The sequence below is a fragment of the Podarcis filfolensis genome (genome assembly GCF_964270895.1).
Source record: "Podarcis filfolensis genome assembly, chromosome: 7".
NCBI lineage: Eukaryota > Metazoa > Chordata > Lepidosauria > Squamata > Lacertidae > Podarcis > Podarcis filfolensis.
The window spans coordinates 86535112-86559832 of record NC_139603.1 but is presented as its reverse complement, the minus strand read 5'-3'; the positions used below and the strand labels follow the sequence as shown (position 1 = coordinate 86559832).

The following is a 24721-nucleotide window of genomic DNA, read 5'->3' as shown; positions in this document are numbered from 1 at the left end:
CTCATTTCCCTCCACGCTGGGCTCACTGGGAGCTGTCCAGGGTCCTGGTTTGCCTTATCCCACCTTAGCCTGGACCAGAAGAAGCTCTGGTATTTGCTACTACCTTCCCTGTGACATCTCAGCCCCAATGGAACAGGATAGGTAGGATGTTGCTGAAGACAAATGCAAAAATCCTTCCTAGATGGTTTTTTTGGATTACAAGTCCTATCAGTTCCACCAAAAAAACATCTGGGTTAGGGAAGGCTGGTTTAAAGTGAGGTTAATGATTCCTAGACTAGTCACATGGGCGATCTACTCACAGGCCAATCATGACTGGAGCAATGCTTCTTGAACAGGAGGACCCATCCGTACCATGTCATAGAACCCAAAGCCACTAGAGTGGCACCTTTTGATGCTGATGTCTTCCTCTCTCCTCCCCAATCACTCTCCTGCTTGTTACTCAATCCTGATATAAGCATGGGTTTTCTATGCCCATACAAGAAAGGACAGTAAACTGTGGGTGGTATCTTGTTCTGTTAGTGCAAGGATTTTGGCTTTGTAATAGAACTTCCCCTCTTCTCCCTATGCAGCCCATAAATAATTTGTAGGGCTCCTCCTAACCCACCAGAATGGAGTTTGGTTGAGGATGGGCACCTGTGGGGAGAAGGAGAGCAGCTCTGTTGTGCAATTGGAAATCCTTCATCTTATGGAACAAGTGCATTGGATGCTCATCCCTTCATAAAGTGTCATCTCAAAGGCTTCTGAAAGACCACTTAGTTTGCTATGGAGGTGAGAAGAAGCTGATACAGTGTCTTCTAGGAAGTTTGATGTAGCTATAAGGATGTGATAGCTGGTGATGGACCAGTTAGTGCATTTCAAGCCCTCCAAATTACATTCTTCTTTGAAGACCTTGGCAGTATCCCAGTGGGTGTGTAACTCCACCATTGGTTTGCCTCTGAGTTAACACGTAATGAATTACCATCCAGCCCACAAATCTAAAATGTTTGATGGGTCGATCTAATTGGCTGTATTTCAATCTATGCCTATAACTTAAAGGGCATTGAAAATGACCAGTAGATTGAAACAGGTCTTGCGATTGTATATAAAAACATTTTTGGGGGGAACATAGACATTCTTGTGTGTGTTCAGATTTGACCCAGTGAGGCAGTATACTAGCATTTTCATCCATATTAACTCTCAATTGACACGTTTATTATTCCTGTGCAAGTAGAGTTGTGCTTTGTTACTCTCTCTCCGAGGTGAAGCTAGTCACACATAATGCTTCATTACAATGTTTTCGGCAGAAGATTTCTATGGTGTGCTATGGATGTTTTCAGTAACGCGGGATTTAATACACTTACTTCGTTAAAAAGAAGGGGGGAAAGAAAGGCCCTTTAAACTTTTTGAAATCTATCCCAACTTTTCGTGGCTGCTGTCATAGCTCTGGCATATTTTGACACTAACGACTAGAGCTGAAGCAATAGGAGGTAAGAATTGTACAATGTTGCCTGCAGGTCTTGATGGCGAAGCTAGGTTAGCTACCATGGAAACGGAGTGAGCCATGGTCCCCCGTTCAGTGAGATGTTCCTGGGCTACCCACTGGTGATTTTTGCAAAGTTAATTGTTTTATGTAGAAATGTGCAAGCAGAGAACATCGGAGGCAAACCTACCCGCTATAAGCAAATAGCCCAACTGGTATTCCTGTATCAGCTTCCCCAAAGAGGGCAACTAGACTCCTAAGATGCATCAGCCAAGTCTCTCACGTCTCCTGTGTCTAGTTTAATTACAGTTATTACAGTAGTTTCTAATGATAAAGTGTCTGGGCATTTATGCATCATGTTCTCACCTCCCTTCAGAATGTGGGCTCCGAACCTCACCACTGAAAACAAATTGCCCGTTCAGGGGGAAAAATACTTGCACGCTAACAAGAAATTTAATAAATGATAAGTAATAATACCCCCCTGCCTGTTGTTGTTGTTGTTTAGTCGTTTAGTCGTGTCCGACTCTTCTTGACCCCATGGACCAGAGCACGCCAGGTACTTCTGTCTTCCACTGCCTCCCGTAGTTTGGTCAGACTCATGTTTGTAGCTTCGAGAACACTGTCCAACCATCTCGTCCTCTGTCATCCCCTTCTCCTTGTGCCCTCCATCTTTCCCAACATCAGGGTCTTTCCCAGGGAGTCTTCTCTTCTCATGAGGTGGCCAAAGTATTGGAGCCTCAGCTTCAGGATCTGTCCTTCCAGTGAGCACTCAGGGCTAATTTCCTTATGAATGGATGCGTTTGATCTTCTTGCAGTCCATGGGACTCTCAAGAGTCTCCTCCAGCACCATAATTCAAAAGCATCAATTCTTCGGCGACCAGCCTTCTTTATGGTCCAGCTCTCAGCTCTCACTTCCATACATACCCCCTGCCTACTACAAACAAAATCCACCTCAGTTCTTTTTCCAAGTCCCTGGATTTCATCAGATAGCATTTCAAGCAAAAGTACTTAAATAATAGTATTGAATTTAAGAAGGACATTGACAAAATGGAGCATGTCCATCAATTCTTGCCTAACGTAATGTTTTGGGGAGAATTGGGATGTTCTTGGGTAGAATATGCAAGGCATTTAATGGGGATCTGAATGTTTGGAGGAGCATGTTGTTCAGCCCGGGTAAAGCAAGAACAGCAGGACTTAACATGAGTGCTCAGAAACATGAGGAGATGTCTTATTACGCAACACACAGACCAACTCACTGTTGCAAGATGTAACAGTGATTCTATAAGGTGGCTTTAAAAGTCCAGTCTTCCCCCCAAACACATGCCCTGCCTATGCTCTGGGCTATAGCTCCATCCAGCAGGCTATCAAGCTGGGGAAGAGTAGAGTAGCTGAATCCAGGAATGTGAAGATCTGTCACTGGTTACTGGTATGGTGGTATGGAACCCCAGTGAATTTTGTTCATGGGGGGATTTGAATAAACAGCAGAGAGTTGTTGTCTTCAAGTCCTGTTTCTGCGCCTCATGGAAGCCTCTGATTGGCCATTGTGGGAAATGGGATTCTGCACTTCATTAACCTTTGGCCATATCCATCTGTGCCTTTCATTGCAGCAACTGTTTTTGTAATTGAAGGATCTAGAACTGGAGACCCCGCAGTTCATTTTTTCAAGGGGGTGGGGGATTTTCCCCTGTTCCCGAGAGGGGGATGATGGCTTCAAGATGCCAAATTTAATGAGTCCCTGTTTTTAATCTGTGCAGAAATAGCTTAGCATCTGGTTGGGTTCATCTGTGAGTAACAAGGTCCCTCCCATGTTGTTCCCTGGACCTTTCCTTCAAGCGCTGTGTAGGCTGGAGATGAATAATGTCTCTCATGTTGAAAGCGTTGAGAATTCCAAAGTACCCTGGCAAGATGCACAAATAAACCTTCAGAGGTTCCTGCACATGCACACATAACTTCTGCTGCTTTCTGGTTGCCGTGTGGAGGTTTCCTACATCATTTGCCTTGCTAGGGTTGCGCTGGGCATGTTGAACCAGGAGGCCCTGGTGCTGGCGTTCATTTGCCACTACCTTCAGCCACCAGGGCTTATGGAGAACTAAGCCAGAATGCAGCCATTGCAGACCTCTTAATCTTGGGCAGTCAGTTGACCCAGGAGAGCTTCTTCCAAACCTTCTATACAGGAACATAAGACCAGTGGTCCCTCTTTTCAAATAGTGTCTACAGAAATGGGCAGAAGCTCTCCAGGGTCTCCCAGCCTTAACTGTTGTTGTTTAGTCGTGTCCAACTCTTCATGACCCCATGGACCAGAGCACGCCAGGCACTCCTGTCTTCCACTGCCTCCCACAGTTTGGTCAAACTCATGCTGGTAGCTTCAAGAACACTGTCCAACCATCTTGTCTTCTGTCATCCCCTTCTCCTTGTGCCCTCAATCTTTCCCAACATCAGGGTCTTTTCCAGGGAGTCTTCTCTTCTCATGAGGTGGCCAAAGTCTTGGAGCCTCAGCTTCAGGACCTGTCCTTCCAGTGAGCACTTGGGGGTGATTTCCTGAAGAATGGATAGGTTTGATCTTCTTGCAGTCCATGGGACTCTCAAGAGTCTCCTCCAGCACCTTAATTCAAAAGCATCAAACTTGGGACCTTCTGAATGCAAAGCAGATGCTTCATCATTGGGCTAAGGACCTTCCCTCTGTGCCATGTAGTGTGTGCCATGTACTGTGTCATGTACTTCATCAATGTGGACAACTCATGGCTAGGAGGAAACACTAGGCTACTGCTTTAGGCTTCCATGTACCTGCACCATTAACAAAGAGACCCACTTTTCCATTAGCAATGTCTTCTAATGGCAAGCAGCAGGAAAGGGGCCTGCAGAAATTGAAAGGATCCCTGCTTTTCCTTGTTGATTTGAAAATTGATAAGAAATTTGGATCTCCCCACTCCCATCTGCCCGGGTTTCAGTTCTGCTCTTTAACTGAAGTGTGATGGGTAAAACCTCTATTTTTGTTGCAATTCATTCCCAGAGCTGCTTGATAGCTTTCCAGATCTGTCACACTCTCAAATCAAACTTGACACCCTTATAATAGGGCGTGTTAAATATATAATGGTGTCATTTGTGTATTTGCGCTGTTACGAGCGCCTTCCCATGAATAGTAACTTATTTTTATATCTTAAACTTTTTCATCCTTCAACTTGAATTGAGCTCTAGCTTGTTTCCAGATCTGCTTTTCTGAGAGGCATCTGAGAGGCTGGCTTGTCCAGGTTCCATGTTAGCAGGTATTAAATGATGAAGAGTGCATGATTCTTGTGCTATGGTTTCTCACATTTTGTGGCTGGGACACTCAAATGCTTCTCCAGATTGATGTCTCCACTGGGTGCTCATTGGGCTCTGATGCACATGAGTTCTAGGAAGACCAATGGTCCATTTAGCTCAGTATTATTTGCAATGACTGGCAGTAGCGTTCAGAATTTCAGGAAGGGGCCTCTTCTAGCCATAGCTTGAGATGCTCAGGATTGAACCTGGAACCTTCTGTGTGCACGTCAAATGTTCTGTCACCATGGCAAGAGGAAATATCTCATGTCCAGATCAATTCTGTAGGACAGATGTGAACAGACTTCAGTCTTCTTTTATCGGGCAAAAAGAAATAGAACCCCCATAGGGAACACCAACATATTTTAAACTTAGAAAACAAGGAGTGTGAACTCAGGAGCTCTAAAGGTATAACTGATCTGTGGCAATGATCCAAAATTTATGGGGTTTCCCTTAAGGCCGGTCCAGCAGGTGCAGCTGTTGCAAGATTGCTGAAGGGACAATCAACAACACTATTTCTCAAATAAATGCATTGGTTGCCAATATGCTACTGGGCCATTTTAGGGTCTTGCATTTAGCAGGTGAAGTCCTGACACCAGATTGTCTTTGGGACTGCCTTACCTTATAAAAATCCTGCTTGGTCTCTGCATCCCTGAGCCAGAGCTCAGGGATAATGGGAGTTGTAGTCCAACATCTGGGGACCCACAGGTTGAGAACCGCTGTTGTAGAGGGAAGCGAGGGGCAGATGGGGCTCGTCCACCTGGGAAGGTAGCCCATCTAGGAGAAGGAAGACTCTCATCCTAAACCTCCACTGCCTTGCGGGATATCTTCAGGAAAAGAGAAGGCTAAGGAGTTTACCCTACACAAATCTGGAGTGGAGTCCCTAATGTTATGTACTGAAGTTCTCACCCTGGGCCAGCAGGGGGATACTGTAGATAGTTATGCAAATAAGGGATAAAAAGTGACATTCAGAGATTGGATAGTTTTAGAAAGTTGTTACAGTGACGTTGTACTGGAGCTCTATATAAGCAGGCTGACTGAACCCTTCAGTTCAGTTCTGTCCTGGCCTGTGAATAAAGAAGAGCTGTTTGGAGAATCGCTGTGTCGTCTGATATGTTCACCCACAACTTAACACCTAAGATGGTGGCACCTTGTATGCCTCCTTCCAGCAACTCCTGCAGCCAAGCTGGTGCCAAACATCTTGCTCTGCTTACCTTTGGACTACCTCAGCAAGGACGAGAGGGGGGTCTTGTTGTCTGGGCAGCCCAGGGGCTCCATACATCCTAGGCTTCTGCCCCAGGAAGGTCGTTTCAGTACTGCTAACACAGCGGTTTGACTTCACCCATTATCTCTTGAGACAGAAGGATGCCGAAAACAACAGTGTTGCAGCACATTGCCTTTTGGAATGTGCTCCTGGTAAATATCAGGCAGGTGCCTAAAATGTTAGCGTTTGGATGCTTGCTTGCAATGCATTTGTTCACCCAGGTTTTCCCCGAGGAGTGATACAGTAAAGCTGATGATGGATCTGATTCATTGATTTGTTTGTAATTTGTTTTTATTGATGCAATTTAATTAAAGATCTCCATGTTGTTTAACACCATCATACTCCCCCCCCCCAACTGTTGGGCGGTTTAGAAATATTTGCTAAGTAAAGAAAAATAAACACACATGCTTTCTGGAGACCATACAGCTGCCAGAAATGCCTGGCTGGATTATATCTAGGTGCACCCAGTCCAGTGTTTATTGCAAGACTCCGAGTAACCAACAAGGAGGAGGTTGTTTACTGGAAAACGAAAAAAAAAATAAGAAGAGTCCTGCTGGATCGGGCCCATCTAGATGCCTCTGGGAAGCCCTCAAGAGGTGGGTGGAAGCAGACCTGCAGTTGATGCTTGAAAGTATTTCATTAATTCGTTTCTAACCTTCTCTTCGTCCCAGAGGAGTCCCTGGGCAATGGTTGTTCTCACTCCAGACTTTGCTTATGTTTTTAAGGCAACTTCTGTTGGGCCCATTCTTGGCTGGACAGTGACACCTCTTTTTATTTACAAATTTATATCTGTACATTTGGCTTGATGCATCTTGGGTGGGCTTGATCTGTTGTGCAGCGGAATGTTCAATTGTCTATTATATTTTAAAGTTGCTTGCCCAAAGCCACCTTTGAGAATGGCATCGCTGAGGGTGGCTAATGCCAAGGTTCCTTGTAGCTTGGACCAGGGAAGCCCAGGGCTGAGACTGGGATCTGGCCCACTTATTGCAGATGATCTAGTTTTGACGTTACAGGAGCCAGAATCTAGTACTAAAAGAGTTTTAGAACTAATTCAAGAATTTGGTCAGGTGGCAGGATTTAAATTGAATAAGACCAAAACTAAGGTTTTAGAGAAAAATATGACATTGTTTGAAAAAGAGAAATTTCAGAATGAAACAGGTCTGTCTGTGGTGAGGAAGGTGAAATATCTGGGGATTAACATGACATCTAAAAATGGGAACTTATTTAAAAATAATTATGAGAAATGCTGGTCAGAAGTGAAAAAAGATCTCGAAACATGGTCAAATTTGAAGCTTTCCTTGATGGGTCGAATAGCAGCTATAAAGATGAATGTATTGCCTAAAATGTTGTTTTTGTTTCAAACATTACAAATTGTGGACAAGATGGAATGTTTTAAGAAGTGGCAGAAAGATATTTCTAAATTTGTCTGGCAGGGCAAGAAGCCTAGGATAAAATATAAGATTTTAACTGATGCAAAAGAAAGGGGTGGCTTCGCCCTGCCAGACTTCAGACTCTATTATGAGTCAGCAGCATTCTGCTGGTTGAAAGACTGGCTGCTTCTTGAAAACACAGACATTTTGGATTTAGAAGGTTTTAACAATGTTTTTGGATGGCATGCATATTTGTGGTATGACAAGGTTAAAGCTCACAAAGCGTTTAAGAATCACATTGTTAGGAGATCTTTGTTTAATGTTTGGACTAGATATAAGGATTTACTGGAAAACAAAACCCCAAGGTGGTTGTCACCAATGGAAGCGAAAGCTCAGAAAAAACTCAATATGGAGGCCAGTTGGCCAAAATATTGGGAAATTTTGGAGCAAGAAGGAGATAGACTGAAATTGCAGAGTTTTGAGAAATTAAAAAACAAAGTCCGAGACTGGTTACATTATTTTCAGATAAGGGAGGCATACAATTTGGACAGGAAAATTGGCTTCCAGGTGGAAAAATCTAAATTAGAAACAGAAGTGCTAGAACCTAAAACTAAAATCATGTCAAAAATGTATAACTTGCTGCTGAAATGGAATACACAGGATGAAACGGTTAAGTCAGCTATGATTAAATGGGCACAAGATCTTGGACATAACATCATGTTTGCTGATTGGGAACAGTTATGGACCACAGGTATGAAATTCACGGCATGTAATGCCTTAAGAGAGAATATTATGAAAATGATATACAGGTGGTACATAACCCCAGTCAAGCTCGCAAAAATATATCACTTGCCCGATAATAAATGCTGGAAATGTAAGGAAGTTGAAGGTACATTTTTTCACCTATGGTGGACGTGCCCAAAGATTAAGGCCTTCTGGGAAATGATTTATAATGAAATGAAAAAGATACTTAAGTATACCTTCCTGAAAAAACCAGAGGCCTTTCTCTTGGGCATAGTCGGCCATTTGGTGCCAAAGAAAGACAGAATTTTCTTTATGTACGCTACAACGGCAGCAAGAATACTTATAGCAAAGCACTGGAAGACTCAGGATCTACCCACTCTGGAAGAATGGCAGATGAAGTTGATTGACTGTATGGGACTGGCAGAAATGACCGGCAGAATCCGCGACCAGGGAGAAAAGTCAGCAGAAGAAGATTGGAAGAAATTTAAGGATTATCTACAGAAATATTATAAAATTAATGAATTTTGAAAAGATGTTGGTTTGAACTTTGGTGGGGACTAGCTGTTATGATAAAGATAATGGGGATTATAATGGTTTATGTTATTAAATTTAAAAAAAGCTGAATGGAAAATAAGGTTTTATTTTAAAAGGAAAGTTAAGAGATTAGGATTAATAAGGTGAACTAGAGAACAAGAAGGGGAGGTATGAGGAAGTCAAAGAAATATGTGATTGAAAAACTGTTATTGAAACTGAATTGTTTTTAATATTTTTCTTTTTCTCTTTTTTGTGTTTATATAAAATTGGAAAATCTAATAAATATTCATTAAAAAAAAAAAAAGAGACTGGGATCTGGCCCACTTAGATATCGGGTGTTGCCTGTACTCAGTCCCTGAGCCCTCTGCAACAGAGGCAGCCAACATGGTGCCCTCCACATCCTTCAGACCGCAACTCCCATCAGCCCAAGCCAGTGTGGCCATTGCTCAAGGATGATGGGAGCTGCAGTCCAGCCACCTCTGGAAGGCCACAGATTTGCTCTGCCTGCTGCCTTGTGTAAGAGCAGCGGTTCTCAACCTGTGGATCCCCAGATGTTGTTGGACTACAACTCCCATCACCCCTAGCCAGCAAGGCCAGAGCTCAGGGATGATGGGAGTTGTAGCCCAACAACATCTGGGGACCCACAGGTTGAGAACTGCTGTGTAAGAGGCACTTAACAAACAGTGTCTTCACTTTCCTTGATGTCCCAACTCTTTTATTTGCCTGCCTGCCTGCATTCTGGCTTGCTTTATGGTCTTGAAACTATTGCTCATTGACCCAGAGACCTTATCTAAGTTTATATCCTGGAATGGCTCCCCAGCCTGCGTGGAGAAGTAACATTTTCATTAGCCACTTGCCAAGAATAGTCTGAAGATATACATATTAAGAAAACCAAAAGAAGAGGGGGGTGGGATGGGGAAGATAACTCTAATCAGTTTTTAAACTTTGGAGTCCATTTACCGGAGCATATCTTTGCTGTGAATAAATGGACTGGGCCTGGGTGGGGTGAGGGAGGCATAGCTCAGATTGCAAAGCTCGCGTTTTGCATAGATTTAATTCCTGCCGTCTCTAAGGGCTGGGACAACCCTTGCCCGATTTTTTGGAGAACTGCAGTCAGTCTGAACAGATGATTCTGGGGTCAGTGAGTAAGTCACAGAATCATAGAATTGTAGATTTGGAAAAGGACACCAGGGATCATCTCTTGCAATCTTCTTCAGTGCAGGAATCTCAGCTAAAGCACCCGTAACAGATGGCCTCCCAACCTCTGTTTCAAAACCTCCTGTGAAGGAGAGTCCACCACATTTTGAGGGAGCCCATTCCACTGTTTAACAGCTCTTGCTGGAAGAAAGTTCTTCCTAATGGCTAGTTGGAATCTCCTTTCTTGCAACTGGAATCCATTGGCTCTGGAGCAGGAGACAACAAGCTTGCTCCATCTTATTGTCACTATTCCTTAGATTTCTATCCAGCCTTTCACCTGAAGATCACAGGGCGGTTCACAGCATAAAAATACAGAAGGAGAACACAAAATACATAAGAAAAGCAAGAACAAACCAGAAACCCGCCTCCTGCAAATGTGTTTCAAAGGCCATATAATGTTAATTGGACAAAGGTCTAGTTATACATTTTCACCTGGCACCTAAAGATGTGTAGTGAAGGTGTCAGGCGAGCCTCACTGGGGAGAGCATTTCACAAATGGGGAGCCACCACAGAGAAGGTCTGTTCTCATGTTGTTGCCCACCAGACCTCTTGTTGAGGAGGTACATGATGATGATCACAGGATCTAAGTCTGCTTTCAGGTCTTTAAGGTATTGTGTTCCTGAGCATGTATATACATTTGAGACATATATATATACTGAAAGACTTCAATACAGTCAACGTGTTGAACATTTTAGAGATGTTGACAGTTAAAAACTTTTTCTTTCTTCAGTTATTTTTCGTGTAATATTGGGATCCACACTGCACACATGCAGAGTGGCCTTAGCCAGATGGGAAATCGACATGCTTTTGCTGCAAACAACACCAACAGAGACCGAGAGAAGTGTTTACCTTAGTCCAAATGTTCTGAACATAGTTATGAAAAAGCCTTCTTATATAAGCTTCACCAAATACCCTCGACTGCTAGGAGAAATAGGAAAAGAGGAGGATATTTTGAGATCCATTGTACGCCGTCTGAAGAAACCAGCATAAAGATAACAGCATTGCTATAGAATTCTTCACTTGCTATGCGCATAGAATATCTGGCTTAAGAGTTAACCTTCAGCTATAAAAGTACATACCTTTCATGTGACAGCCCTTCAGATATTTAAAGATTGCTGTCGTATCCCCTCTCAGTCTTCTCCAGGCTAAGCATCCCTCTCTCCCTCAACTGTTCCTTATAAAGTTTGGTTTCCAGACCCTTGATCATCTTGATTGCCCTTCTCTGCTCATCTTCCAGCTTGTCAAAACATTTCTTCAACTGTGATGCCCACAACTGGACACAGGACTCTAGGTGTGGCCTCACCAAGGCAGGATAGAATGGTGCTATTCCTTTCCTTGACCTGGACAATAGACTTCTGTAGAAAAGCATTAGCCTTTTTTTGATGCTGCATCACACCATCAATTCATGTAAAGCTTGTGGTCTACTAAGACCTCTAGATCTTTTCTGTTCAGAATCTGAAGTGAGATACCCATGCAGTGGAAATTGCCCCCAGTTCCAGTCACCACACAACTTAAGGTCCAAAATAGTTTACTGTTGCAGAAGATGACGTTTCATTAATACAGTACCGGACACTGATATCTACATATAGCTTGTAGGCTTTGCAGATACAGATATATACAAGTAGAAAATATTTCTCTTGCTCCAGCAATTCATGATGTCTGACTCATGACAGCACTCACTGACTCACGAATGTGCTCAAGACCCCAGACCCGTGTCCCGGGGGGGCATTGTCACTTATATAGATGCCCCCCCCAGGACACGGGTGGTGCTGTGGTTTAAACCACTGAGACTCTTGATCAGCGGTTTGAATCCCCATAGCAGGGTGAGTTCCCGTCACTCTGTCCCAGCTCCTGCCAACCTAGCAGTTTGAAAGCACGCCAGTGCAAGTTGATAAATGGGTACTGCTGTGGCAGGAAGGTAAACAGCATTTCCGTGTGCTCTGGCTTCCATCACAGTGTCTGTTGCACCAGAAGCAGTTTAGTCATTCTGGCCACATGATGTGGAAAGCTGTCTGTGGGCGCCGCAACCACATAGTCGCTTTTGACTGGACTTAACTGTCCAAGGGTCATTAACCCTTTACCTTTAACTTTACAGACCCCTTTTGGCCATTGCCATAGCAATGGGCTTGGCTGACCTAGCACCTGGTGGCTTATCCAATACATGGGGTGATTTGTGCTCATGAAGGAAATCATGGACCTTCCTCCATGTCCAGTTCCTCCAGCACTACCAACAAGCCAGGCCTCCCCAATCTTATATGTGTGATAGCCTGGAACTCGGGCTCGGACTTGGAACCAGAGGAGACTCAGTCTGCACCAGGTCCTTTGCCTCAGGCATCATCTGAACCAAGTCTGGGGCCTGATCCTGAAGAGTCCCAGTCTGCACAGGTTCCCCTGCAACAAACCCCAGCTGGGCCGAGTCAGGGGCCTGAGCCTGCCCTGGCTCCAGATGCGGGGATTACCTCATTGCCTTCAGCTGGGCCATCACTTACAGCTGCTCCACTACCTGTTGGGTCAGGGGAGGCTGAGGCGGCCTCTGGGTCTAGTAACCCACCAACATCTCCCTTGCTGCAGAGACTGAGGTCTGAGAGAAGGAGAGACCTGAGTACTCGCAGGAGGAGTGCTCACCTTTGGGCAAGACAGGGAGGTGAGTCGCCGGGGGATCAGGAACGGCCGTTACCCCGACAGAGATAAAATGCTGTTGGACCCCACCCCAGGTTGCGGGAGCAACCTTGCTGTATGCTAGATCCTGCCTGAGATCCTGTACTGTCCTTGCCTGGTTTCCTGCCTCGTGTCCTGCCTTGGCCCTGTCGGACTGACTTCTAGCGGAACCTTCAGATTCTGGCCAGGTCCTGAACCGCATTTCACGGGTTACCCCCAGGCCCACACATATGGTTGTTCCTGCCTAAGTGTAGAGCCTTACATTTGAAATTCATTTTGTTTGTTTTGGCCTAGTTCTCTCTGACTCCTTCAAAGTTGCTGCTATGATTCAGCCTCCTCAGTTGGCCTTAATTGCTCAGGAGAAAACTCTTAAGCACTGTGTTTCGTCGGAAGAAGCTATCAAAGCTCTCTCAACCCCCCAGAGCTCAGGTGGGTGTTTCCCTGAGCATGACTATCTACACCTTTTTGAGATGTAGCACATTTTCAACCTGTAGCACCTCTAGCCTTTGTGCGGTTGTGAACCAATCAAGATATGCCTGCAAACAAGAGTTTTATTTGCTGCAGCTGTTTGGAACTAGACTTCACTGGACAAAAACTCTGTTCCTTTAGCTCAGGAGTCACCAACCTTCTCAGGACTCCTGTGGACACCTTTGCGAAGTGGAAAAGCTGCCATGGGCATGCCACCATAGCTCTCCCACATTCCGTTTGTAGAATCTCCATACCTCATTGGATTGGTACCCAAGAGTTCATTTTTTGCCTGGCCAGAATGTATCATAGAATCATAGAATTGTAGAGTTGGAAGGGAACTTAACGATCATCTAGCCCAATACAGGAATTTGCAGTTGTCCCATCTGGGGATCGAACCTGTGACCTTGATGTCATCAGCACCACATTCTAACAAACTGAGCTATCCAGAGTTACCCAGTGTCCTTGAACTCTGATAATGCCTCTGGCTTGGTTGGATGGTGGTCCCACAATCCAACTCGGTTTGGCCTCTGGTCCCACCCAGCATTGGCATGTGGCCCTCAGAAGGTTGCCCAAGAGAGAATCTGGCCCTTGAGGTTCCCTGCCCCTGCTTTAAAAGGTAAAGGTAAAGGGACATGCTTTCGAACTGCTAGGTTGGCAGGAGCTGGGACCAAGCAACGGGAGCTCACCCCTTCGCGGGGATTCGAACCACTGACCTTCTGATCAGCAAGTCCTAGGCTCTGTGGTTTTACCCACAGTGCCACCCGTGCCCCTGCTTTAGCTTCTGGAAAAATATGAATTCCTTTCTGTCTCTCCAGGACATCCTCCTGCTTCTCCCCTGGTCAGAAACACACCTTGCCTTGTCCAAACAACTTATATATGGCTGAATTGCTCTGTTCCTTGCCTAGCTGGGGATCTGACCTCCCCCACCCCCTCTGCATTCCCGAGGAATGTGCTCTTACACCAAGCATGCAATAATAGCAAAGCCTTGAGGGTGTTACAGTGATTATTCTCAGATGGTGTCCCAGGTTATTCTATTCTGCCATGTCAGGATCTGTAATGTGCTGTGAAAATTTTTAAATCAGCTGTGTTATTCTTCATAGAAGAGGGCATGCAACATTGACTGTAGCTCTCTGAGATCATTTCCAAGCGCAGTTCCAAGTGCTGGTGCTTATCTTGAAAGCCTTGCATCAAGGATGGGGACTTGTGTACCTGCAGGTATTGCTGGACTACAATCCCCACCATCATTGACTGTTGACTCTGCTGGTTGGGGCTGATGGGAGTTGGAGTCACACAGCATCTATCCTAATTTGTTTGAGACCCAGATATTTATCCTCCTCCTGATGGTGGATGGGGCAGAAGGATCATTTGTTATTGGATCCTGTTTCGGGAGCCAATCTAATAATAATAATAATAATAATAATAATAATAATAATAATAATAATAATAATAATTTTTATTTATACCCCACCCTCCCCGGCCTTAGCCGGGCTCAGGGTGGCTAACACCAATTAAATTTCAGTAAAAACATAAGAAAAAGGGGAAAAAACAACAATTTAAAATACAGTTTAAAATGCCATTTAAAATGCAGCCTCATTTTAAAAGTCAAAACCATAAGGGGAGGGAAACATAAGGCTCAGACTGAGTCCAAACCAAAGGCCAGGTGGAACAGCTCTGTCTTGCAGGCCCTGCGGAAAATGCCAAGTCCCGCAGCGTCCTGGTCTCTTCTGACAGAGCGTTCCACCAAGTTGGGGCCAGTACTGAAAAGGCCCTGGCCCTAGTTGAGACCAACCTAACCACCTTGTGACTTAGGACCTCCAAAATGTTGTCATTTGTGGACCTTAAGGTCCTCCGTGGGGCATATCAGGAGAGGCAGTCCTGTAGGTACGTGGGTCCTAGGCCACATAGAGCTTTGTTATTGCATCTGTTTTGGGAGCCGATGGTGGAATGCATCTTTGGTAGTGAAGTCAAACTGTTGGAGAGAGACGTGTTTTGTTGCAGCTGGGGCAGATGAAGGCATCCGGTTGCGTTGCACCACAGCGTTTCTTCTCTCTGTGCTCCTCCCAGCGGTCATTCCTCCTTTGGTCACTGCTATGGTTACACAACCTGACTATCTCCAGGGCTGTGATTATTTACAAGGGATTTCCATACGGTGGGTTGATGTGGCCAGCCTTCATGCCATCTTTGCATACACCATTGTAACACAGAGTTCCCCTGCCAGCAGGCCTGGTGCCTGAAGCCAACACTCCACAGAGCATGTCCTTGGGGATCCTGCAACCTTCCATTCTGTGGTCATGATTTGCTGTGGGATTCCAGACACTACGCCTTCATGAGTAGCTTGCTACCTTTGAGTGCAGAGAAGCTGCTTGTGAAGGAGCAACACTATGCAGGATCAGATCCTGCTCTGTGTCTGCCCCGACCATATTTTTAAACCCTATCAGAGGGTGGATCTGCCTGATCCAGGAAGAGGCACAGATCTTGTGGGATTCTCTTCCACTGCTGAACAGCTCTTGCTGTCAAAAAGTTTTTCCGAGTCCTACCCTCCAGAGCAGGAGAAAACAAGCTTGCTCCCTCCTCCATGTGACAGCCCTTAAGATATTTGAAGATGGCTATCATATCTCCTCTCAGTCTCCTCTTTTCCAGGCTAAACATACCCATCTCCTTCAAGCTTAGTTTCCAGACCCTTGATCATCTTGCTTGCCCTCCTCTGCACATGTTCCAGCTTGTCAACATCCTTCTTAAACTGTGGTGCCCAGAATTGGACACAGTATTCCAAGTGTGGTCTGACTAAGGCAGAATAAAGGTAAAGGGACCCCTGACCATTAGGTCCAGTCGTGACCAACTCTGGGGTTGTGGCACTCATCTTGCTTTATTGGCCAAGGGAGCTGGTGAACCAGAGCAGTGCACAGAAACGCCATTTACCTTCCAGCCAGAGTGGTACCTATTTATCTACTTGCACTTTGACGTGCTTTTGAACTGCTAGGTTGGCAGGAGCAGGGACCGAGCAACAGGAGCTCACCCCGTTGTGGGGATTCGAACCACCGACCTTCCAATTGGCAAGTCCTAGGCTCTGTGGTTTAACCCACAGTGCCACCCGTGTCCCTTAAGGCAGAATAGAGTGGTACTATTACTTCCCTTGATCTGGACGCTATACTTCCGTTGATGCAGCCTAGAACAGCATTAGTTTTTTTTTTTTGCTGCTGCATCACACTATTGACTCATGTGAAGCTTGTGGTCCACCAAGACCCGTAGATCCTTTTCATAAGACCGGCTGGCAAACCAGGTGTCCCCCGTCTTATATTTGTGCACCTGGTTTTTCCTATCTTACATTTGTCTCTATTGAAATTCATTCTGTTAGCTTGCACCCAGTTCTCCACTCGACCTTCTGCAAATGCACTTGACCTGCTGACTCCCAACAGTGAAAAATGCAAGCGCCTCTCGCCCTCCTTTCACCTCTCTCTGTCTTTTTTCTTCAGTTTGCCATTAGGTTCACGATGCACATAATATGATTTATTCCTCCAAGCTCCCCCTTCATCCCTGCATTCTGGAGCTCTGCCGTGCATCCCCCCCCCCACCATCTATTTTAATGCTAAACAAGTATTTGAGGACCCTTTTATTTTCCTTTTTCAGGTTGTCTGATTCAGGCAATATTAATGTGGCTGAGCATCTAATCTCAGCTGAATGAACTTCAGACTGTTCTAATTCTTTCTTTATAACTCGGAGACCTTGCAAGAACCTTCCTTTTTGTTCTTGCTAAATATGTATTGAAATCAAATCAGCCATGCACCGACCCTGTCGCCAGGCTTTTGCGAGCGAGCGAAAAGTTTTTACTTGGGTGACTAGGTCATTTCTCAAAAGTATGGAGAAATTATAGCTGTCATTCCCCCCCCCCTTCCTTCTTAAAGAATATGATCACGCCAGGTACTGGGGTGCAGTGCTGTAATCTTCGACGGGAGAAAGAACCAGGAATGTGGATAAGCCAAGTTTATACCTTTATAGCTTGGACTGCTTTTAGGAGGCAGAAAATGCTGAGAATTTGACCTTTCACAAGTGAGCAAATTTATAGTCCTCCCTCGTTGATGGGTGACGCTCAACAGCGGTTATTAATACTTGTTGTTGTTTAGTCATTTAGTCGTGTCCGACTCTTCGTGACCCCATGGACCAGAGCACTCCAGGCACTCCTGTCTTCCACTGTCTCCTGCAGTTTGTTCAGACTCATGTTTGTAGCTTCAAAGACACTATCCAACCATCTCGTCCTCTGTCGTCCCCTTCTCCTTGTGCCCTCCATCTTTCCCAACATCAGGGTCTTTTCCAGGGAGTCTTCTCTTCTCATGAGGTGGCCAAAGTATTGGAGCCTCGGCTTCACAATCTGTCCTTCCAGTGAGCACTCAGGGCTAATTTCCTTCAGAATGGAGAGGTTTGATCTTCTTGCAGTCCATGGGACTCTCAAGAGTCTCCTCCAGCACCATAATTCAAAAGCATCAATTCTTCGGCGATCAGCCAAAATACTTATCTTAATATAAAAGTATTGAAGCCCTACCTTAGCATCCCTTTTTTACAAGGGGACTAATGATGTTGTAGTGGGAAATTCAGTACTGAGTTGATAATGAAAGCCATACCTGAATCCTAGACTTTCAGGAGCAAGCCATCAAAAAAAGACAACACACAGAGTAAGTGAGTTCTTTATTAGAAGAAACAAGGTCTGCTCAGGAGTGCCAGGCCTAATGAGCACAGCAACTCTTCTCAGTAGGTCTTGCTCCTATGAGGCAGTTGTGGAGGCTGAAGGTCCCCACCTCCCCACAGCTGCCTAAGTCCCCTCCTCCTTCTCAAGCAATCTGAGACTATTCCGACACTCCTGTCTCTGTTCCTCCATCTTCATACCTCTTCTGGTTCTGGGAACCAACCGGGGAGGGGAGCTTGTTGCAGCAGGAGCTAGAGGTACCCTGGCTTCTTCACCAGTCTGACTCATCTCTGCCTCTTGGCTTCCCTCCTCCTCTGCTTCCCCTTCTGATTCTGGACTGCTCTCTTCCACAGTCCCTTCCTGCTCACTAAACCCTGTTACCTCTTCAGCCTCCAACACCTCCTCCTCCCAATCTTCTTCCTTTGACCACTCAACATCATCCTACCACTACTCCCTGGGCTCTTTGATTATTTTATTATTTTGGTGTATATAAATCAACATTCTATGTGTCTGGGCAGGCTTGTTAAAAAAAGAAGCAGCATTTTTAAAGCATTCACTGGGGAAGGAATATTGTGAAGGTGCCTTCCTAATGTCAATGGGCAGGGAGTTCCACAGTGTAAAAGTCCTGCTCTCCACAAGATCTAGAAACGTGCTGCTTATAGGAGACAAAATGTCTGAAGTCGGTTCTGGAATGTGGTAACTTCCTACGTTTCTTGAAGAGTGTGAGGGGAAGCCTCAGGCCACATTTACGCTGTACATTTAAAGCACAGTGATACCACTTTGAACTTTCATGGCTCCCCTCTCCCCCAAGAATCCTGGCCTGAGAGTTGTTAGGAGAAACCCAAGTTCCTCCTAAGGAGCTGCACTTTTCAGAGTTTCCAGTGAAGAGGAATCAGACATTAAACCCATCTGGGTATTATAGTTCCGTGGCTAAAATAGATGTTTTTGCAAAACAACTTCCCCCAACATCATGCGTTTGGCATGCTATTTTCAGTGAAATGTGCATTTCTGTGCACACTTTTTAATGCAAATTGTAGATACGTTTTTTTCACGCACATGACTTGTCTGGAGAACAGTGTTGCAAAATTTGGAGAAGATCATATTTTGAAGACTGGCCATGTTTCCATTAACATGTTGATCTGGAAAATGCCAATTCCGTAGTAAAAGGTAAAGGTAAAGGGACCCCTGACTGTTAGGTCCAGTCACGGACGACCCTGGGGTTGCGGTGCTCATCTCGCTTTAATGGCCGAGGGAGCCGGCGTACAGCTTCTGGGTCATGTGGCCAGCATAACTAAGCCACTTCTGGCAAACCAGAGCAGCGCACGGAAACGCCGTTTACCTTCCCGCCGGAGCGGTACCTATTTATCTGCTTGCACTTTGACGTGCTTTTGAACTGCTAGGTTGGCAGGAGCAGGGACTGAGCAACGGGAGCTCACCCCGTCGCGGGGATTCGAACCTCTGACCTGATTGGCAAGCTCTAGGCTCTGTGGTTTAGAGCACAGCGCCACCCACGTCCCTTTGCCAATTCCATAGGTTTTCCTTTAAATGCAAAAGGGATCAAATTTCTTCCCCATCCCATCCTGTAAAGGACTACTTCATACTTGTGAAGATGGTGTTCAGATTCTACTTGCTTCCCTACCTGACAAAACTTTTATTTCCAGTGTGGAATAAATAAAAGTTCTGCCTGCATTGCCCTGGAATTTTGACCGCCTACCTGCACGACAGCACAAATCACCTGGGGGTAGAAAACACATTATTAGCTTGTTCCCACCGCCTCTCCCTCTGTCCAGTCCTCTCCTTCTGCTGTTCTCCCTCCCTTCCACTCACGCCCCTTTCTCCCCCCGAAGCGTCCAGCACGGCCGTCTTTTGTCAGGCCATTAAAGCATGAAGACGTACCGAGTGGGGAGAGAATGTACCTTTCGGTGGAGCTGCTTCGCGAAAAGCCTCCTGAGACAAATGGACAAAAATAAAGCAGAAAAATCCCGCAAGCTCTGTAAACAAGTGTCTATAGTAATAAATAGAGTGAGCAGTCGGCATGCTGTTCTCCTCTTCAAGGGAAACGGCATTCTGGCTGCTCAGGAATCCATCTTGGGGGGGGTGTGGTTGTCTCTCTGCCCTGCCTATCCTGGAGCCACCTTTGCCCCTTGACCTTCCTCTTCTTCCCCAAAAATGAACGCACAAGGGGAGTTTGTTTGTTTTTAATAAAAAATTATTCATTTTTCTTTTTCATTCATTACATACATCTCAGATTCTTAACATTTACTATACAGTGGTACCTCGGGTTAAGAACTTAATTCCTTCTGGAGGTCCGTTCTTAACCTGAAACTGTTCTTAACCTGAAGCACCACTTAGCTAATGGGGCCACCTGCTGCTGCCATGCCGCCGGAGCACAATTTCTGTTCTCATCCTGAAGCAAAGTTCTTAACCCGAGGTACTATTTCCGGGTTAGCAGTGTCTGTAACCTGAAGCGTCTGTAACCTGAAGCGTATGTAACCCGAGGTACCACTGTATATTCTTCCCTCCCTCCCCTCCAAGACTTCCCCCAGCTTGTGCTTCTGGTTTGTTTCTCTTTTCACCCACTTTGCTATCTCTCAGCAGAAAAGGTTGTTAATAACATAACATCAAACCTAAAAACATAAAAATAAAATTAAATACACCATCCTATTTCACTATCTTCTAAACATTTTCTGATGCTAATAATGTTTATTTTATTCCTGCCATCAAGTCTATTGACTTTCTTTGTTTCTGCAAATGTAATATGAATGGTTCCCAATCTTTTTCAAAGTCTCTGTTGTCTTTTTCTCTTAGTCTATCTGTCGTTTTTGCCAGTTCTGCATCGTTCACCAACTTCTCTTGCCATTGTTCTTTAGTTGGTATTTCTCCAGTCTTCCAATTTTGTACAATCAACATTCTTGCTGCTATAGTGGCATACATAAATAAAGTCTTCATTTCTTTTGGTATGTCTTGACCTAAAATACTTAATAAAAAGGCTTCTGTTTGTTTTTTTTACAAAAGTTTTTTTTAACATTTTCTTCAATTCATTGTATATCATGGCCAGCCCATATGCCAGTGGTGGGGAAGGTTTTTAGCCTGAAGGCCATGTTCCCATCTAGGTAACTTTGTGGGGGGCACATGCCAGTGGGGTGCGGTGCCAGAGGCAAACCTGGCTGGAACGACAGGTATAAGTGTTGCTGTTCCAAGGTGGGCTAGTTTCTACAGCCACTCTCTACTCAAGGACACCTTTCAACCAGGTAAAAACACTTAAGGTGATGTACGAAGAAAGACTAGTATGTGGGAATGGCCCCAAGAAAGGTGTTTGTGGTTGAGCTGGGGGGTTGGACTTGGGAGGTGAAATATACTCTGAGTTGAGTGTGAATTTCATGCTCTTTATTCAGGTCATAGTAGCAATGAATGAAACTTTCCCCAAAAAGTCTAGCTATATATACATTATTTGCACAATGGGCCCCGCATGATTGACTAATTCCGGGGTGCTCCTGCAGGCCAATCAGGTTGCTGATTCACTTCATCCAGGAGCCTGATTGGCTCCTCCTGCAGGCCAATCAGGTCGCTGATTCACTTCCACCTGGAGCTGAATTGGGTGGCTCCTGCGGACCAATCAGACTGCTGCATTCTGGATCCTATTGTTCTAGGATTCAGCTCAGAACATAACAGGAGGGTCCCAAAGGTCACACAGAGAGTGTTCTCAACCTCTCTAACCCTGTCTGATGGGGATCTCTCTCTCTCGTCTGCTTTTCATAGAATTGTGGAGTTGCAAGGGGTTCTCCAAGTGTCCTCTAGTTCAACCTCTTGCCATGCAGGAATTGCAACTCAAGCACCCCTGACAGATGACCATCCAACCTCTGTTTAAAAATTGCCAAAGAAGGAAAGCCCACCACCTTCTTAGCAGAGTCTGTTCCACTGTCAGACAGCTCTTCTCCTCGGAAAGCTCTTCCTAAATTTGAGTTGGAATCTCCTTCCTTGTCATGAGAATCCATTGGTTGGGTTCCTATCTTCTGGAGCAGCAGAAACGAATCTTGCTGCATCTTCCATGTGGCAGCCCTTCAGATAGGAATATGTGGCTTTAGGCTGGGGGGGGCATTCTACAGTGTATTAAAGTATTGGCACCAACGGGTTTAGTTCCTGATGTTGTCTCCAGGTCAGCTTGAGAGGGACCCACGTCTGAAATCCTGGTGAGCTGCTGGAGTCAGCGTTAGACTACTGGGCCAAATGGACCACTACAAGTCAGCTTTCTGTCCTCCTAGAATTCCAGCCCTGAAGACAGTTCTGTGGACATTGTGGGTGCAATTTTGTGGAATATGGTAGCTGAGTGTCATGATCCCCAATAGAGATACTCCAGAAGCCTCCCTTTTTGACAGGTCTGCTCAAAGCCTCAGATAGACTTTCCTAAAAAAAACACAAGGGTTGGTCCAGAGTGATCTGCCTACCAGATCTGCAGCAGCTTCCTCAAAGATGTGTTTCCCAAGAAGCCACATGCTTAATTTCAGCTGCCAAAAATAATGGCCGGCGCATGCTGCCAAGCTTCTTTTTTGGGCGATTCCTAGAGGGATCGATTGCGGCGTTGCGCTCTCAGAAATTGCACCGTTACTTCCTGAATCGGAGAGAGAGGAGTGATAACGCCGGTGGCAGCATGCAGAGTCGTGGGTGTGCAGGGAGAAATCTGTGTATTAATAGAGCACTTTTATGTAAGAAGTGTCATTTACAGGATTAGAAAATAGCTTCATTTTGCCGATTTTTAATAAATTCTCATTAAAGATCACAGCTGTGTACTTAGCCTTCAGGTGTGCAGTGGAGAAGGGAAACATAGTCCTGGTTCCCAATGAAGGATTAAATTTGGGTCTGGGTAAAAAAAAAAGGTAAAGGACCCCTGGACGGTTAAGTCCAGTCAAAGGCGACTAGGGGGTGGCGGCGCTCATCTTCCGCTTTCAGGCTGAGGGAGTCACTGTTTGTCCACAGACAGCTTTCCGGGTCCTGTGGCCAGCATGACTAAACCGCTTCTGGTGCAACAGGACACCATGACTAAAACCAGAGTGCGCGGAAATGCCATTTACCTTCCTGCCACAGCAGTACCTATTTATCTATTTGCGCTTTGACGTGCTTTCGAACTGCTAGGTTGGCAGGAGCTGGGACAGAGCAACCGGAGCTGATCGCATCGCGGGGATTCAAACCACCGACCTTCCGATCGGCAAGCCCAAGAGGCTTGGTGGTTTAGACCGCAGCGCCACCCACGTGGACTGTACCACTGATACAACTGGGTGGTTCTTCATATTGCAAGGATGGGGAGACCTCATTGTACAGAATGATAGAATTGTAGAGTACAAACTGTAGAGAATCATAGAGTTGTAGAGCTGGAAGGTACCTCAAGGGACATCTAGCCCAACTCCCTGGAATGCCATAATCACAGCTGAAGAATCCCTGGCAGATGGTCTTCCAACCTCTGTCTAAAAAACCCCACCACTCAAGAAGAGTCCGAGGGATTCTGTTCCATTGTTGAACATCTCTTACCAGGAGTTTGGAGAGCCATGGATGCCACCTGGAGCTCCTTGAACAAAAAATGAGATACAATTGTAATAAATCAGAAGACAAGGTCCTTGGCTAGATGGGGCTTTGGTCTAACCCAGGTCTTCTAATGGAAGTGGGGCATGGAGCAGAGCATCTGAATGCAAATGATCTTGGGGGAGGGCAAACAGAATTGTGGAAGAGCAATTAGCCCCTTAGTGTTTTAAGGTAAAGGGACCCCTGACATTTAGGTCCAGCCGTGACCAACTCTGGGGTTACGGCACTCATCTTGCTTTATTGCCTGAGGGAGCTGGCGTGCAGCTTCCGGGTCATGTGGCCAGCATGACTAAGCCGCTACTGGCGAACTAGAGCAGCGCACGGAAACGCCGTTTATCTTCCCGCTGGAGCGGTACCTATTTATCTACTTGCACTTTGACGTGCTTTTGAACTGCTAGGTTGGCAGGAGCAGGGACCGAGCAACAGGAGCTCACCCCGTCACGGGGATTTGAACCGCCAACCTTCTGATCGGCAAGTCCCAGGTTCTGTGGTTTAACCCACAGCACCAGTGTTTAACCCTCCGTTAATCAAAACTGTGGCTCATTTTCTATCAAGAACTTGTATCTCACCTCTGCATTCCTGTAGTCGCTCTCAGTTAAGTGTGCCCCTTGGAATGTGCATGAGAATCTTTTACAACCTCCTTTGCAGTGGAGAAATCCTTGAGGGTCTTGCAAACCCTTTGCTTGACCCTTTTTCAAGTGCTACATCCTTGCAGTGGCTGAGAGGGTCAAGCAAGCTCCACTCTGGCGCAGTTTGACTTGCTGATTTTTTCTCGTTTTCAAGTAGCATACTGGGAGCTTCTAATACATAATTGGTGCTCTTGGAGTGTGTTGTATATACACTCTCAGGTTGCCCTCCAAGTGACGGGAGGGCAGCTTAGCTAGCCATTCTGTGCTTGGAATTTTGTAACATGCGAATGAAGGGAGGTGATTGGTCAGCTTGCTGCTGATGTCATGGCCTAAGCCCCTTCTCTGAGAGGGATGTTTGCCATAATTTTGATTTCTGAGATCTGGTTCAACCCTGCAGGGAAATTTACTGGTGGAATCCTATCCAGGCAGAATAGGCCATATCATTCAGACTGCTTGTGTGTGGTTCCATATACCTCTTTTTTGAAAACTCCTGGAAGATGGAAATGTAGCACATCAAGGAGTAAGCTAGGCCAGAATTTTTCTCCCTGATCTGCTAACTCTTTGTTTGCAAGGACATTTCTTCTTCTTCTTCTTCTTCTTCTTCTTCTTCTTCGGCAATCAATCGTAGACAAGTAAGATTGTCTTCCATAAACACGGTTTTAACAATGAGTCCGTAAGTGACTGTGGAGGCCAATTCTGGATCCACACGTCCTTCCACAGTGGGGACATAGGTTTCCAGGTGGGAGTTGATCACGGTGTGGATTTGCCAAGCGTGCCTTCCTCTTAGCACATTTCTCCCTTTCATCCTGAGTTCAAGTGTCTTCAAAGCCCATGAAACCTTTGGTAAAG

The 24721-nt window shown here is 45.5% G+C and overlaps 1 protein-coding gene and 1 long non-coding RNA gene across 2 annotated transcripts in view; both read left to right on the top strand.

The window, feature by feature from the left end:
- Positions 1–24721, top strand: part of TSNARE1 (t-SNARE domain containing 1) — a 339199-nt gene that overhangs the window by 18433 nt on the left and 296045 nt on the right. The gene's annotated exons all lie outside the window — the stretch shown is intronic.
- Positions 13294–13854, top strand: LOC310766343. The gene is made up of 3 exons (XR_014550085.1): positions 13294–13521; positions 13553–13584; positions 13770–13854. It is a non-coding gene; the product is annotated as an uncharacterized lncRNA (long non-coding RNA).